Source organism: Stenella coeruleoalba (genome assembly GCF_951394435.1).
Source record: "Stenella coeruleoalba genome assembly, chromosome: 4".
Lineage (NCBI taxonomy): Eukaryota > Metazoa > Chordata > Mammalia > Artiodactyla > Delphinidae > Stenella > Stenella coeruleoalba.
Window position 1 is genome coordinate 58,216,503 of NC_137149.1, and position 14,516 is coordinate 58,231,018.

At 35.5% G+C, this 14,516-nt stretch overlaps 1 long non-coding RNA gene across 2 annotated transcripts in view; it reads right to left on the bottom strand.

Annotated features, from left to right (window-relative positions):
• Positions 1-14,162, bottom strand: part of LOC307185642 — a 50,523-nt gene extending 36,361 nt beyond the window's left edge. For both annotated transcript variants that reach the window (XR_013828130.1, XR_013828131.1), the window contains exons 1-2: positions 14,047-14,162; positions 11,056-11,231 (exon numbers count right to left, since the gene is read on the bottom strand). This is a non-coding gene — a long non-coding RNA (uncharacterized lncRNA). The remainder of the gene's footprint in view (positions 1-11,055; positions 11,232-14,046) is intronic.
• Positions 14,163-14,516: the final 354 nt, after the last annotated feature.

A 14,516-nucleotide genomic window follows, 5' to 3' on the forward strand; every position in this document is an offset into this window, starting at 1 on the left:
CTCTCCCTGTAGCAAATGACTGTTGTGGCAGTTGCTGGCTCTGCAACCTCAACTCTCTCTTGGGTTCAAAGTCGTAAATTTGATAGTAGTTGTTTAGAGCCTGAGACTAATGCTCCAGCTCTCTACATCCTGGACAGGAAGTTAGGTACCATGGGCTTTTGAAGATAAAATGAGGTCACTGTCATCATCATCATGATCATCTATACTTACAAGCTGAGTGCAGTTCTAAATACTTTATATGCAATATCTCATTTATTGTCACAGTAATACTATAAAGTAGGTAATTTATTTCTATTTTCCAGATACAGTAAGGAATGCATATAGAGAATGCATCACTTGACCAAATTGCTATAAGAAGACCTTGAAATTTAAGTATTAAAGTAGTGACCCCACTGTTCACACCATTAAGCATTAACACTCTGGTTTCTATCATATGAGGGAGCATGTGAAAGCATCTAAGAGAGTTTACTGGTATACTCAGTAAGTGCTCAGCAAACATTTTGATCCTTTCTCTGTTCTTCTTTGTTTCAGGTCCTTGTTGACATTTATTGTCATCTCAAGAAGGCCAACGCTGATCAGAAGGAATTCTTTTTTTGCAAGCCTTTCCATCCAATAAGTGTGTGTTTTTTTATTTTTCTATTTTTCATTTACTCTGTCACATTGTGACACATTTTATTCAGCAGCTTGAGCATTTTAGTTCACAAACAGAATCTAAGTCATTATTGATTTATTTTCCCCTTTCTTAGGGGGAAATATGCCTTCCAAGCTGTGTTTATTTTTAGAGTTTAATAATCAGATTGGGTGGTTAATGGGGATGCTTGCTTCTTGCGGTTACTGTGCACAGAGCTGCAATTTCCGGTCATTTGGTAAGGCATCCAATGTAAGGGTATGCTATGTCCCCTTTAGAGGCTAAGAAATGAGTATACAGAAATAGAGAAATAAATATTCTGAAGGTATTTATAGGAGCTGTATTACGCAATTTTGATCTAAGGTATTTCCTAGAACAGCTCAATCTTACACTGATGATTTATAAAGGCTTAGATTGGCCTCTTGAAACCACAAATCTGTGCACTGATATTTTTAATTTCCTTTTGTTCTGTCCTAGGCTAACCCTGTCATTGTCAAGCAACAACTGGTCACTGGGAGACAAATGGAGGTTGGTGTATTCAATTTACCCTGAACTATTTTAGGAGGCCCCCTCTTGATCTTATCAGAATTCCAGACATTTTCCATTAGAACAAGGCTTTGTCTTCATATCTTATCATAGGACAGAACTCTTAAAAATTCTTATTAGAACACAGTTCAATTTTAACCTTTTGAGACACAATGGACTTTGATTAGTTAATAAACTAATGGACTCCAATCATTTCTTTATTCATTTTAACAATCAATCATGAACTTCCAACTTTGACTTGAGTGGCTTTTCTCATAAATATGCCAGTCTTGGTGGTTACTCCTTTTATTTCAGAACAGTCTTTTGTTTTATGCATTTTTCTTCTTAATGCCTCATTTTTTTCTTTAAACCTCAGGACAATTTATATGAAATTTTATTCTCAAAAATAAGTTTTCTTACTTTAAAGTCATTCACCCAAATCTTAACAGTCATTTCATTTACATTCTGCATTTATTTTATGTAGAATACAAGGATTGCTTAATATTTTTAAGAACACTTATGTGGGAGGGAGAATTCCGAGTTAATCCCAAATTACACTCAACTTTGTATAATCTCTTCTTGTGTGGATGGAACATATGACTATCAAGAGATATCACTCCTGCAATTATGTTACTGTCTTTGGCAAAAGTGATTTTTCATATGTAATTAATGTCCCAGAATGACTGACTTTAAGATAGGGAGATAATATAGGTGAGCCTGACCTAAGCACCTGAGCCCTTTAATCTAGGTCTAGAGGTCAGACATGGAGGAAGTCAGAGATTCAAAGCACAGAAAGGATTTGATGTGACTTTGCTGGCTTGAAGACTGGGGATGTCACATGGCAGGGAATGCAGGCAGCCTCTCAGAGTTAAGAGTAGCCCCTGGCTGAAGACTGACAAGAAAATGAGGACCACACAGTCCTCTAAATGCAAGGAACTGAATTCTGCTAATGAGAATATGCTTGGATTCTGAATTTTCACCCAGAGCCTCCAGACAAGAGCTCAGCTTGATTTCAGCCTGGTGAAACCATGAGCAGAGAACCCAGTAATTTCATGTAGGACTTCTGACCTACAAAACTGTGAAATCATAAATGGATGGTGTTTTAAGCTGTTAAAATTTTTGGTAATTTATTACACAGCAATAGAAAGTTAATATACCTTGATTCTTCTTGTATTATGCTGAATATTCCTTTGTCTCATTCTCTTCCTACAACTAATTATACCTAAGTCCTTGTTACCTGGAAATTTAATTATTTAAAAGAAAAAGTATCCATTAAAGTATATATATGTCAAATAGCTATTACACAGGTCATAAATTTATCTCATAGAAGAAGGATCTATTCAGATCTAGAAACATATATTTATTGCCTATTTTAATAAACCTGTTTATCTCATACTTTCTAGTCTGTAAGAATCAAAAGTTGATTATAAAGAAGGGTACAGTGAAAAGTAACAGCAAAAGTTTCACAGGAATGAAAAAACAGAATTTTGCGAAACAAACAAAAGAGCCATAAAACAGCACAGTCTGAGGTCACTAACTCTTAATTGTGCTAATTTTAAGAAATACAAGGAGTGTCTGCCAAGCAATGGGTGAGTTTACTTTAACTCCCTAGAGGGGTGGATTAGATTAAACCTTGAGATGAAAAAATTCTTGCTTGTTAAAAGGGATTATACGAAGACCCTATCTAGCAAGGACTCTGGAGTTAGATAAGCCATCACAAGAAATAAATCTTTGTTGCTTTTAGCCTTTGGAATTTTGGAATTGTTCACTACCAGAGTATAACTTAGTCTGTCCTGATTGACTAAATGTGCTCCTTCTCTAGTCTTTTTCATTTTAGTTTAGTGAAACTTCATTCTTCTAGTTTTTCACAGGTAAAACACTAAAATCATCCTAGACCCTCTTTCTCTCTTTTATCATCAGCTATTTATCATTGAGTCCATAACTAATCTTGTCATTTCTATCTCCAAATATATTCACTTCTCCCCATTTATGCTTCACCTTGAGCTAAGCACCATGAGTCTAAATATCCCTTGCCTAGATTATCACATTAGCTTACAAACTGCTTTTCATAAAGACAGACTCATTAGTCTTCCTTAGAAAGTGTGTATTTGGTTAGATGGTCCACCATAAAGTTCAGTATGTGATCACTGCATAAATAAAATTTGTATTCTCACCATGCAAGATTCTTTAACATGAGATATATTTCTAGAATTAAGACAGCCTACCTATGATTGAGAAAGCACCTCAATTCTAGTGGTGTCAAAATAGAAGAACGAAACTTATGCTAGCTCACCAGGTAAACTCAGCAGACATATAATCAATTTTATTAAAATAAATCCCTTTAAAAAAAGCAATAATAAATGTGAAAGGAGATAGCCCAAAAGAATCATGTTCTAATGTTGAATTAGAATTAGAAGTGTTAGTATTAATTTACAATTCATAAATGTGTATATTTCCTAAGGGCTAAGAGCTGAGAAAAGGCCAAAAAAATCAATGACATCTCCAAAAGAAGAAGCACATTTAGCACCTTGACTCATTTTAAGATATTATCTCCCACCATAAGGAACCCGGATCCTTAGAGAAATTGCTAATTCCAGTACCAGGGCAGGGAAAAACATGGTGAACCCGAAATGTATTATTATACCAGAGAGAAAGCAGAACTCAAAAACTGGAGAGTATGTGCCAAAAGGATACAGAAACCAACTTGAATGGGCTCCCATTGGGCAAATTAGGAGCAATATGAGCAACAAAATCAATAATGGCAGAGACTGAGTATAACACATATGTCAACTGTATGTCAAGTATATAATGTGTCCTATAAAATATTTAAAGATACCATCCCTGAATTTATACTGAATCACACCCAGATAATTCAAGTGAAAAGATTTCAATAAATGAACTATTTAGGCAGTATGAGCAAGTCTGAATGAACCAAAAAGAGATGCTGAGGCCCCAGGAATCCACAGCAGTAGAAAGAATTGAACGGGACAGGGGAGGGACTGGTGTAATTAGAACCTGGTGAAAGCTGGACCTGTGGAGTAAGAACTACTGAGGGTTGCTAGAGTTGAGGAGGTATCTGAAACAGTGAGGGAGTGGTGATCGCTCTATTCTGCCCACTAATATCTCACTGGAACCTCCTGTTAGCCCTGCTGGCAAGAGTGTCCAGGTGATGCAACCATAGGAGTCAGCACCACTTGTCTGAGCACAGCAGATACAGGATCTGGTAGAGCAAATATACGACAACATTTGCACCGCATCATCCCTTTCCAAAAAATCCCAGCTGCCTGGAAATTACAGTTTAGTCTATTTCGAGGATTTGATTTGATTTTCTTTCCTAAGTCACCTTAATTCTATTTTATTGTCAGTCCAATTAGTTCTATCCCTGGAATATGACAAAAATTTCTCTTTGATTGGCATGCAAAGTCCTTCCATTTGTTCAAATATATCTTACAATAGCTATTTTATTTTAAGGAATTTCGTAAGAGTCTACTCTTCAATCTACCGTTACAATAATATCTAACAGATCTCAGATTCCTCTTGACCTAATGATACTTTTCCCCTTCTTTCTACATGACACAAAAAGAGAAAAAGAGAGAAAAACAGTTGTTAATGCTGAAGGCATTAAAACTTCAAAATTGGCTCAATCAAAAGCATGCAATTTCTACTTTACTCTTAAAGAAACATGAAATATTCTTCTGCATCATCATTTTTCCCTCTCTGCTGTGCCATTTTCATCAGCATAAAAACATATTTTAAAATCACTCATCTTAAAAAAGAAGAAAGGAGAGGAAAACCCCTCATTGACCCTATTCCTTCTCTAGGTATTTCTTCTTTTATATCAAAAACTCTTAAAATCACTGTCACAGTATTGTTTCTTGCAAATCTCTCTTAGCCTGTTGTAATCAGGCATTTTTTTTATTACCACTTTACAGAAAAATTCTTTTTTAAAGTCATCAATAACTTCCACACTGCTAAGTCCAGTGATTGAGTTCAATTTCATTATTATCAGTATTAAGCATAAATGATCACTCACTCATTCCTAATTTATTTTATTCCCTTGGCTTTGGGGACAACAATTTATCTTGGTTTCCATCTTACCTTGCTCAGTGGGTATACTTTTTCAGTTTCCTTTATTTGTTCTCCTTCACCTTCCTGACCACTCATCTTTGTGTGTTCCATGGTTTAGGTCTTACACTCTTTTCTCTGTACATGTCAATCCCAAGACTATGGCTTTAAATATTTAATTAAATGAGTAATCCAGATCATTCTCCTGAACTCTATACCCATACAGGCAACTCTTAATTTGGAATTACTAGTTGGATATCTAATCAGAACTACAAATTTGGCACCTTTAAATTTAAATGTCTTCTGAAGAATCTTAAATGCTACTTGCTAAATATGTCCAGTTTACATCTTTTGGGCACATGGTAAAAATGTATCTCTAGCCCCTTTTTTAATATAAATGTACATGTCACCTGCTTTGGCAAATGAAGTATTGAGTGTAAGTTAAGAGTTTTATTTTTGGAAAGAAGATTTACTATTTAGTGCATAATTCAATGGGTTTACTGACCTGTGCCACAGTGATTGTTAAATCACATTATCAACATGGAGCCTTAGTCAGCATGGGCCCTTCAGGGGCTGTGACAAACAGAAACTTTGTTGTCATTTTCTTTGGACATGTATCATAGCTAAATTTTCATTGTTTTTAGTGCCTGAGATTTTGGAGTTGTTTGTTATCACAACATACCTTAGCCTATCCTGACTTCTACACCTACCTAAATGTGCTCTTTCTCTAGTCTTCTTCATTTTAGTTTGAGGTAACTTTATCTTCCAGGTAGGCCTGACATCTTGAAATTACCCTAGACTCTTCTTCCTTACTCACATTCCACATCCAATCCATCACCAAACACTGTTGTTTCTATCTTCAAAATGTATCCACTCCTCACCATTTACTGCTCCACCCAAATTTAAGCAACTATAGCCCTCATTATCCTTCGTCTGGGTATTTACAATAACCTCCAAACTGTTCTTCATGTCCCTCTCTGAGTCTTTATAATATGTTCTCAACTGTGTAGCCAGAAGGAGTCTTTTATATACAGGTCCTATAATGTCACTCATTGATCAAAACCCTCCAATGAGTTCCTATTTCAATCAGAGGAAAGCCAAACTGCTGTAAAAACTACAAGTTCTGATCCCTCCTCTTTCACTGACCTTATCCCTAGCACACTAGCCTTCTGGTCCCTCTACCATGCACCAAGTGTGCTCTCGCCTCAAATATTTTTGTTTTACTTTTTTTTTCCCCCTTTTTTTCCTTTTCTGGCCATGCAGCACGTGGGATCTTAGTTTCCTCGTCAGGGATTGAACCCATGCCCCCTGCACTGGAAGCACAGAATCTTAACCAGTGGACCACCAGGGAAGTCCCTTGCCTCAAATATTTTCATTTGCCAGTCTCTCTACTTGTTACATTTCCCTGACCCTTCCTTTATTTGGGACTCATCAATGAATCTTTCAATATGTATAAACAGCAACTTCTCCCACCTTAAAAACTCGTTACAGTCTTTTCTCTGCTTAATTTTCTTCCATGGCATTTATACAACCTGGTATCTTATTTATTTACTCTTTTTTTTTATTGTCTGCCTTACTAGAATGTAAGCACTTTCAGAATAGCGCAATGGCTGGCATGATAAATATTTGGTGAATGAAAGATAAATAATTCTTTGAGATTGTTAACTGCAGGATGGAAAATAAGTTTAATCTCAAAGGTCATCTACTGTCTGTTGGTTGTGGTTATTTGAGCCTTCATACAATGGATACATAGGCCATACCCTGGCTCAGTGGGAAAGTACATCATGATCATTTAGAGATGTCTTCTATGATTTCAGAGGGGTTTATATTTGCTTCTAGAACTTCCTATAAAAAATAAACTGAATTCTAATTCCGACATTAAAATTTGACCCTTGTTTATAAACAGAGATTTGAAAAGCTTTATCACTCAGGCAGGTGGTAGAAAGGAATGTTAATCGCTGGCTTGATATCTTTATGAGATTCCAAAATCATAGGGGTGATCCTAAGTTCCCTTTCTTCACGTACTCAGCCTCTCTCTTTCTCTTTCCATGCTTTTCTTTCCTTTTTCTCAGCTGTCCCATCTTTTTTACTCCCCTGCTTACATTTTTGTCTTTCCTATGAAGCTATTTCGTTGCATTCTCAGATACTAGTTAGTCCCACTGACAATAATGTCAACTAATGATATTTTCCCTTCTGTTCTCTTTAATTTGTGAATGATCTAATTACCACTCTTTTTCAGCAAATTAATTTCTGAACAACAAAGTTTTCTTAATACTGTATGCCAATATTCTTTTATCCTAAAATAAGGCATCAAAGTCATCTAATGAAACTCCAAGATTACATTCTTGTGTGTGTGCTAAGACAGTGCTGTACACACAAAGAAAAAAATACCTGTTAAATAAATGAGTTAAACAAATATGTGGCTGCCTACTCTACTCCAATATTTTTCTTCAGGGTTGCAACAAATACAAAAAAATTAAATATAAAACAGTAAAACTGTGATTTTGCTAAATCTATGTCAGGAACTTAGGTGTTATGACATTGCTATATTGAGGCCTGTACATATTCAATTACAGCACACTGCCGCTTCATTTGAGCCTTCCCTCAGCATCAGATAGAGTATGATCTCAAATTGTAAAGCCAAGTAGCATATTTTTTCAATTACATAAAGCATATTTCCTGCATTAACACCAAAGGGGGATATCAAATAAGGGTTATCAAAAGGGGCATATTTTCTCAAACTATAGAAGTTATATGCTGGTTTCATAACAATTTCTGATTTTCTATAAAGAATAATTTTGGAAATACAGGAAAACGGTTTTGCTCTGTGTATCCAATAGCGGAGAACAAAAGCAAAACAAATCCCTACAAATGTAAAATACTCTCACCATTTATTATCAACATTCCCATCATCAATTATTAAATTTCAACTAGGTCTAGTCTACATTGATTCCTTCCTTCTTAAAACTCATTCAAATCCTCCCAGCTGTCAGGTTTGTAGAAATGCAAAGGATACAAATATTAGTAAAACAGGATCTTGGCCCTTAAGAAATCTATAGTCTGTCAGGAGAGAAAAACGTATAACCTGACACTCTTAACAAAATATTATGAAGTTCCAGGAGTCAACAGTAACCAATTTTAGGAAAACACAGACTTTATTAAACTGACTGATTAAATTTCATTCTACTCAGGACTCCAATTTCAATATTTAATTCAATCCCAATACTGTTCATATGACATTGTCTTTGTATATTTTTTAAGCCAGTCAAAGGTATAAATTTCCTCTTACTATCTTTATTTTTGCATATGTAAAGTGTAGTATATTTTCAGAATAATTTGAGGGAAAAAACCTCATTTTTTGTCTTCTATGACATAGCTGTAGCTAATAAATTAAGCTTCCTTGCTCTTGCAATTCCAGTTTCTAAAGTTTAGCAAAGTTCTCCTTCATCTGTGAAATGGTTTTGTAATTTAGAGACTTAAAAATATTTATGAAGGAGCATTAATTTAACCAACTGCCTACAAGATTCTGCACATTAATTTTGAACTCAAGCAATGTGTAATCTACACATGGAAGCACATCAAAAAGATGGGAAGTGAAAAAATCCCAAACTTTGAATTCAAGGAAGAGACATTTTTGTCCTTCAGAGAAAATGAGCTAAACATACATAAGAGAGAAAGTGTAATGTAAACATATCTCATACTCATTTTACTGAAGATAGGAAGCATTTTCCAAAGCAGGTACAAGTTGAATTGGGCATAGCCTTTCTGTCATAACTAAGAATAGGACTAGCACTGAACTGAGCTCAATTTATCAGAATTTTGTATTAGCCCTCTTGTACTGAGAAAGTTGGTTAATATCTGAAAATATCACTTCTCTTGCTTTACTGTAGAAATAATTCATCTATGACAGAATTGTTTTCAATTCAAATGAAATAATGTACATGAAATAATTATGTATTTGATTATATTTTTAATCCCATATCTTACCAAATATAAGGGGCAGAAATGACTTTTTCTTTTCTTCAAAATTAAAATAATATAAGATTTATATCCTGATTTTTCATTTTGCAATAAATGTTCTATAAGATTTTTCTGGCTGCATAGTATTTCATATTATGGTTGTATCATACTTTGTTTATTCCAATATTGCTAATACTCATACTGTTTCCCATTGTCCACTTTATGTGTAATGTTCTCTGAACATTCTTGTCCATAAACCTCTGTACATTTTAAATTTCATTTTCCTTCCAAAAATTACTGGAATTACTAAATAATGAATTATTTTTATGGTTTTTGATATAGATTGACAAATGAACCCTCATATACTTAACTCCAAAACTCATGCTTTTTTCAAAACATAAACATGTCTATACTTTTACTGCACTCTAACTTACTTGAGGTACTTTGAGTAATGTTCTTAAAAACATTACAGATAAAACAGAAACAGATTTATATATAACTGTCTCCTGAAGTAATCATTTACAAGTCAAGCACATAATCTGAAAGTGTTTTTTTAGTGAATGTAATCATCAACTAGAAATGTTGTAACAGTAACCAAGTATGTATACCTTTTAGAGTCAACCTTGAAATGGGAAAGAACTTACATTATTTAGAAGAATAGGTAGAAAACATGTCCTTTAAGCTAACTTTCTAAAGTTCACTTACTTTAGGTAGGTTTTTTTAGGACTGGGATACCAAATAGCTTCTGGTTACATTATGTGGTAAGTGCCTGAGGAATGACGTTTTATATTTCTAAACTATTTTACATTTCTATGCCTAGAATGATTTCCGGTTTATGATAGGCACTTAAGAAATATTTGCTACTATAAGATAAATAAGGAAAGATATGTACACTTTGGAAAGCAGACAAAACAATGGTATTACTGTGAGAATTTGAAGGTCTCAAGTGAGTAAATGGCCTGATAGAACATCAGGTCACTACTAAGTCAGGGAAGGTGCTCTGGTCTGTTTTTATCCCTCTCAAAATCATCTGTTGACATCTTAACCCCCAAAATGGTGATATTAAGAGGTGGGGCCTCTGGGAGGTAATTAGGTAATGACATTGGAGCCCTCAAGAATGAGATTAGTGCTCTTATAAGAAGAGACGAGAAAAAGCTCACTTTGTCTCATGAGTCTCATATTCTGGTGGAGGCAGAAATAAAATAAAAATACAAATAATGTAGATATATGATAGGTAGGTAATGTTTTCATCAGGAATCTCCAGGGAAACATAACTGGTAAGATTTTATATATATATATATATATATATATATATATATATATATATATATATGTATATACACACACACACACACGCATATGGAGAGAGAGAGAGAGATCAGTCATCTTTGGAAACTCTCTCAGCTGTGCTCAGATTTCAAGCCCTTCTGAAAGGAGACTCCTGATATTACATCCACAACTTACAAAGACAGTGCTGATCTAAATTTGACTATAGCTTCAACAAATCCTAAACCCAGCTCAACTACACATGAGATTGATTTGGGTTGCACTTCAGAGAGCCAACAGAGGAAAGGGTGTGTCTTTACTGATGATAAATATTATCTACTTCAATGTCTATTATTCTTTAATATCCAATACCTGGCATGCAATCAAGAATCGTCAAACAGGTAAAGCAGAAAAATGTAACTCCCAAATCACAAGGGACCTATGATTAGGAAATCAGCAATAAAATATCTGTGATAGTGATTGTTTATAACTTGAAAACAACAAATATTGATTATCTCACAGTTTGTATGGATCAGGACTATACCTGTGGCTTAGCCTCAAGCTGTCTCACAAAGCTGCAATCAAAGTGTCAGCTGTGGCTATGGTCTTACCTGAAGGCTCCACTGCGGGAGGATCTGCTTGCAAGCTCCTATATGGTTGCAGGCAGGATTCAGTTCTTTGACAGCTATTGGACTGAAGGCGTCAGGTCCTCAAGGACTGTGGATGAGAGGCCCCCTTCAGTTCTTTGCCACGTGGACCTCTCCATAGGGCAGTTCACATATGGCAGCTGGGTGAGACAAAGAGAGAGAGAATGAATGAGAGAGATAGAGAACCCAAAACAGAAGCCACATTATTTACTGTAACATAATCTTGAAAGTGTCACATCTTGGTATGATCTATTCATTAGGAATGAGTCGCTAGGCTCAGCCAACACTCAAGTAGAGGTGATTACACAATAGGTTAAATGTTTGGAGGTGGAGATATTTGGGAAACATAATAGATCTGTATTATTTGTAGAATCATATAAGAACGAGCATACTAATTTTCACTAAACTTTTCTCTTCAGTTCTTGGGAAGAACTTAAAAACTCATAAATACTCAAAATGGCACAGAGAAGTAAAAACAGAAGTCTCGTAAGTCCATGCACATGCCATGTCTATGATCCTGGGAACTCTTTGCAGTCACTTATTTAAAGCCAACTATGTTTTATATTCAGCAATTTTATGTTTTGTTTTATTTTCCAAATTCAAAGTCCTTTGGAGAGAAGAGACTAGAAATTAGTGGGCAGTATAATATTTGAAAGAGGGAGAAAAACAGAAAAATTTTGTAAAAGCATATCCAAGCAGGCTGTTTGGGAACACTTAGTGTAAAAGCCATTTATTGAAATGTATATTTCAATTGTTACTACGGAGTCTATTAAATTTTCATCTGGAATTGTTAAAGTATATTTTATATAAAATGATCATTAATGAGGTAAGGTTTTATCTGGGGGAAAAAAAACTTTTTACTAAAGATCATTTCCAGACAATCCTCAATTAATTAGTACTGCACACTCTTTCTAAAGCAAGGTCAATACTTTTTCATCAAAATATCTTCATTTGACACTAGGTTTGGTCATCTAAACAGGTTTCATTAGGGTTTGTTTTTTTTTTACTACCACTTGTCCAACATGAAAAGACCTCAAAATAGCTCATCAACCCGTATTATTTCGTCACTACCTAATCAAATTAAATAGCTGATTACTACTTAATTTAATTACAGCAATTACTAATAGTTTATTTCTGTTAGTATCTGTAAATAGCTGCAAGGATTAACAGAAGGAAGAATAACCACCTACCATGCAAATATAGTAAATGGCAATGTGTATCTGTTTTTCAGCTGGTAAAGCAATTATATATTTATAAGTAATTTTTCTTTTAGCAGGAGGCCAAAATCTGCGATTTGGGCATTTTACTTCAGGCTGAATATAATGACATAATGGTAAAACTGAAGCAAAATAATTTAAAGTGATATATACATTTTTGTGAATTTGAACAGATGAAATCAATTCCTAGAAGTCTCTAATAAATCTGATTCAAAAGCTTCTATTACAGGAATGTTCTAATTTATATGTACTGGAAAATATCTGGGCAAACAGCAGTAAATTAGACACTTTAAATTATTCTTTTCTTACCTCATAATTTAAGGGGAAAATGTTATTTTTTCCAGCTTTATTGAGGAATAATTGACAAATAAAATTGTATGTACTTAAAATGTTCTGCATGATTTGACATATGTATGCATTGTGAAATGATTACCACAATCAAGTTAATTAACACATCCAACACCTCATATAGTTAACTTTGGGTGTGTGATAAGAACTCAAGATCTATTCTCAGCAAATTTCAAGTATTGAATACAGTGTTAACCATGCTGTACATTAGATCCTCAGAAATTATTCATCCAAAAACAAATTTAGTAAAGTTGCAGGATACAATACAAAAGTCCATTGTATAACACTAACAACAAACTTTCTGAAAAGAGAAATTAGCATTAATACTAACAACAAACTTTCTGAAAAGAGAAACTAAGAAGATAATCTCACTTATGATAGCATTGAAAACAATAAAATACTTAGGAATAAATTTAACCAAGGAGGTGAAAAACCAGTACACTGAAAACTATAAGATGTTGATGAAACAAATTAAAAACACAAAAGGTCTCCCATATTCTTGGATTGCAAAAATTAATACTGTTAAAATGTCCATACTATCCAATGCAATCTACAGATTCAATGCAATCCCCATCAAAATTCCAAAGTATTTGTCACAGAACTTTAAAAAACCCTAAAATTTGTATGGAAGATGCTATTTTGTGACACAGCCCAATTCATTCTTGTTGATTACTGAAGTAACAGGAAAGCCCTACCTCAAATGAAGAAACCAGTTATGATACAAGCAAACTGAATTTTATTTACTTAGTCAAATAAGGAAGGTAACAACAAAGATAATTCTAAAATGGTGTCAATTTAGTGAACTAAGTGCACAGGGTTTATTGCTATAGTTTAGTATCAGAAGTTCTTAGTATGGAAAGCATAGAAGCATAGAAAGTTTTTGGATTGGTTGATATCCTAAGGATTGATGGAAAGTCTTCAATGGTGAAATCTAATTTTCCTGAGACAATGAGTACATAGATAGTGGCTGCAACTCACACAAGGACTAAGAGCAGCACAATGACTGGATTTGGTTGAACGTTTCAAAGTTTTGATACAAAATTCGTGAACCTAGGCCAAGTAAACATTTTCCAGATTCCATACTTTCTGCCTTGGAAAGCCAGCTTAGAAATGGATTTTTCTACTAGTTCATTAACAGTTAGCTGCACATAACGCAAAAAGTGATGGCAAAGATACCATCCCGGCTAACAGTGTTAAAACTATTAGACTGTCTAATGCAACATGGCCAAAAAAACCCCCACAAAAACCCAAACAACCACACACTCTTTTTTCTTCTTCCTAACATGGCGGCCACCCAGGGTGGGTTGAGTGTGGGATTTCCTAGGAAAGCAAACAGCACAGTTGGAACCCGCAGGCGGCGCTGTTACCTCAAGGGTGTCAGGGGACTCACCTTGGGTCCAGCTTTGATGGGCTGGTAAGCCCTCAGCGTCTGAAGAGCTTAGAGAACGGCTGAATCAGGCCTGAAGGACCGCTGCCGCCATCGCTCTTGCCGGAGGAAGCGTAATCTCGCCAGAGAAAGCGTGATCTCGCCAGAGGAAGCGTGATCTCGCCAGAGGAAGCGTGATCTCGCGGGATCTCAGGAGCTCTCGGGGAGCCGGCAAGGGAATCCTGGAAACGGGAAGTTAGGGCCGCTGCTATCGCTTCTAGCTTCGCGGCGTCACGGAGTTCTCTGTGAAGCGTGTGGCTCACGTCACCTATCAAGCAAACTGCAAACCTCCTCAGTGCGACACCGTTCCCCCCACCTTCCTCGCTCAGAGGCACAGTGAAGCGGCACCTAGCTCCAGAGGCCTGGCCAGGTCGGGGAATGGAGCTCTGGCCCAAAGGCTGTGCGGGAGTGCGATGTCTTGAACCTTAAGGCAT